The sequence below is a fragment of the Macaca mulatta genome, chromosome 11, assembly GCF_049350105.2.
Source record: "Macaca mulatta isolate MMU2019108-1 chromosome 11, T2T-MMU8v2.0, whole genome shotgun sequence".
Taxonomy (NCBI): Eukaryota; Metazoa; Chordata; class Mammalia; order Primates; family Cercopithecidae; genus Macaca; species Macaca mulatta.
In genome coordinates, this window is record NC_133416.1 from 18,990,219 (window position 1) to 18,993,365 (window position 3,147).

At 45.8% G+C, this 3,147-nt stretch overlaps 1 pseudogene; it reads left to right on the forward strand.

Moving 5' to 3' along the window:
* Nucleotides 1-1,145: 1,145 nt before the first annotated feature.
* Nucleotides 1,146-2,768, forward strand: LOC703371 (aspartate aminotransferase, mitochondrial-like; annotated as a pseudogene).
* Nucleotides 2,769-3,147: the final 379 nt, after the last annotated feature.

Consider the following 3,147-nt stretch of genomic DNA (forward strand, 5'->3'; position numbering starts at 1 on the left):
ATGGCGGGAAAGATTTGTAAGAGATTTGTACTTGGTAGCAGTAAAAAAATTCCAATAAATACTGTTTTCATAGGATAATCTCATCTCTGGAGAACAACAGGTATTTAATTAAAATAAAAACACCCATTGATTGAATAACAAAACTTTTAGATAATCACAATTCTGATATGTTGCCAAGTTAGAAAATGTAGTAATGTTCTTTCTCATTTGGTACCAATGACATTGACTCCCATTGAATTTTTTACTCATTTCGATATGTATTATCAATAAAACGGTGTAAAAACAACTGCAAATATAATTTTAAATGATTACAAATGTTGATCATGTTACATTATTTTTCACTTTACAATGATTTCTTTTCATCCCTAAAAATAAATACCTGAAAATATCATATCTTTATATAGACATCACAGACAAAACATAAAATCTGTTCAAGTCAGATCCCTTAATATGGACTGGGATAACCAGAAACCATGCCCATCATCAGTGCGCTTTTTCAAAAGGCTAGTCTATTACATAAATAAAACAATTACTTGCCAATGAGGGCAATTTGCATATAGCAGTGAGTTGTTGTATCTCTATGTTTTCATTAGGCTGTTTTCCAAGAAGTGAGTAGAAATTCATCTGAGTTATGTATATAATGACGCATTAAAATAATACGCTTGTGATAATCTCATGAGAATCAAGGGTTAGCCATTCAGCCATGTGGCCTGACAGCCAGGACTCAGAAGGGAATAGGGTTTAGTAACTAGATACATCCCCAACCGTCTCTAGGGACCTCAGAGTAAGTGGTAACTAATCTGTTTTTCCTCCCAGGCTACAAACAAAGATTAAAATTCTGCATATTTGCTTCTCTAGTTATCATTATCAAATAAATCATTCTTTCATGTGTATATATACAGATGAAACTTAATCCACTGCCTACTAATAGCTTGGATTTCTTCATCTTACTCAGTTTCCGCTTCTTCATAACTTCAGCTTTTCATGAACTCTCTGGAATTCTCCCATAACTTATTTCCTGTTTCAGCTCTCCCTGCTCACTCTGCTTCTCTCCACATTTTCCATTATAAATTCCTTAAAAAAGAGAATTTATGCTTGCCCTCTGCTCCGTCCTGCGGCTGCCCACTGCCCTCCTACGGTCCACCATGGCCCCTCTGCGCTTCAGGCGCGTCCTCTCCGGGATCGCCGCCGCCTTCCACCCGGGCTCGCCGCTGCGGCCCCTGCCAGAGCCAGCTCCTGGTGGACCCGTGTGGAGATGGGACCACCAGGTCAGATTCTGCGAGTCACCGAAGCCTTTAAGAGGGACACCAATAGCAAAAAGATGAATCCGGCAGTTAGTGTCTACCGGGACCACAACTGAAAGCCTTACGTGCTGCCTCGCGTCCGCAAGGCAGAGGCCCAGATTGCGGTCAAAAATTTGGACAAGGAATGCTTCCGCATTGGGGCGCTGGCTGAATTTTGCAAGGCATCTGCAGAAGTAGCCTTGGGCGAGAACCGCTAAGTCTTGAAAAGTGGCCGGGTTGTCACTGCGCAGACCATTTCTGGAACTGGTGCCTTAAGGACCACTGCCAGTTTTCTGTGAAGATTTCTTTTTTTTTTTTTTTTTTTTTTTTTTTTTTTGAGACAGAGTCTCGCTCTGTCGCCCAGGCTGGAGTGCAGTGGCGCAATCTCGGCTCACTGCAAGCTCCGCCTCCCGGGTTCTCGCCATTCTCCTGCCTCAGCCTCCTGAGTAGCTGGGACTACAGGCGCCCGCCACCGCGCCCGGCTAATTTTTTTTTTTGTATTTTTAGTAGAAACGGGGTTTCACCGTGGTCTCGATCTCCTGACCTTGTGATCCGCCCGCCTCGGCCTCCCAAAGTGCTGGGATTACAGGCGTGAGCCACCGTGCCCGGCCGAAGATTTCTTAAGTTCAGCCGAGATGTCTTTCTGCCCAAACCGGCCTGGGGACATCACACAGCCATCTTCGGGGATACTGGCATGTGGCGACAAGGTTATCAGTGTTATGACTCCAAGACTTGCGGTTTTCACTTCACAGGCGCTGTGGAGGACGTTTCAAAAACACCAGAGCAAAGTCTTCTTCTTCTGCATACCTGCACCCATAACCCCACGGGCACGGACCCTGGTCCCAAGCAGTGGAAGGAAATAGCAACAGTGGTGAAGAAAAAGAATCTCTTTGCGCTCTTCGACATGGCCCACCAAGGCTTTGCCACTGGCGATGGTTACAAGGATGCCTGGGCTGTGCGCCACTTCATCGAACAGGAGGGCATTAACGTTTGTCTCTGCCAATCACACTCCAAGAACATGGGCTTATACAGTGAGGGTGTGGCAAGCTTCACTACGGTTTGCAAAGACGCAGATGAAGCCACGAGGATAGAGTCACAGTTGAAGATCTTGATCCTCCCATGTATTCCAACCCTCCCCTCAATGGGACCCGTTTGTTTCTACCATTCTGAACACTCCAGATTTGCGAAAACAATGGTTGCAAGAAGTTAACTGCAAGGCCGACCGCATCATTAGCATGCGGACTCAGCTGGCCTCCAGCCTCAAGAAGGAGGGTTCCACCCACAATTGGCCAGACGTCACTGACCAGATTGACATGTTTTGTTTCACAGGGCTAAAGCCTGTGCAGGTGGAGCGGCTGACCGAGGAGTCCTGCATCTACGTGATAAAGGACGGCCGCATGTCTGTGGCGGGAGTCACCTCCAGCAACGTGGGCTACCTTGTCCATGCCGTTCACCAGGTCACCAAGTAATGACCCTGGTGCAAGAAAACAGAGACAACCTTTCTGTCTTCAGCCTCTGCTATTGGGAGCTTCACACAGGAAGAAAGAGGGTGGATGGTGGTGAGTGGGTTATTTCCTTCAACTACAGTGTGTAACACTCAGCGACTGAATGTTTCTCAGAAAAGGACATGTAGTGACATAGGGCAGAGGCATCTGTGGCTGGCGCCTGGAACGTTGTGGCTCTAAACCAAACTCTCCCCTGTCCTTTTAATCCAACTTTTCTCCAAGAGTTTACATGTGCAAGAAAGTCATCACACCATGAAACCTGTCCATTATGCTATTGCAATATTTCAGAAACTTTAACTGATATGTCATACAGTGTTGGTTCCTCTTGAGAAATAGCACACATTAGAGGGTTTAAGAGA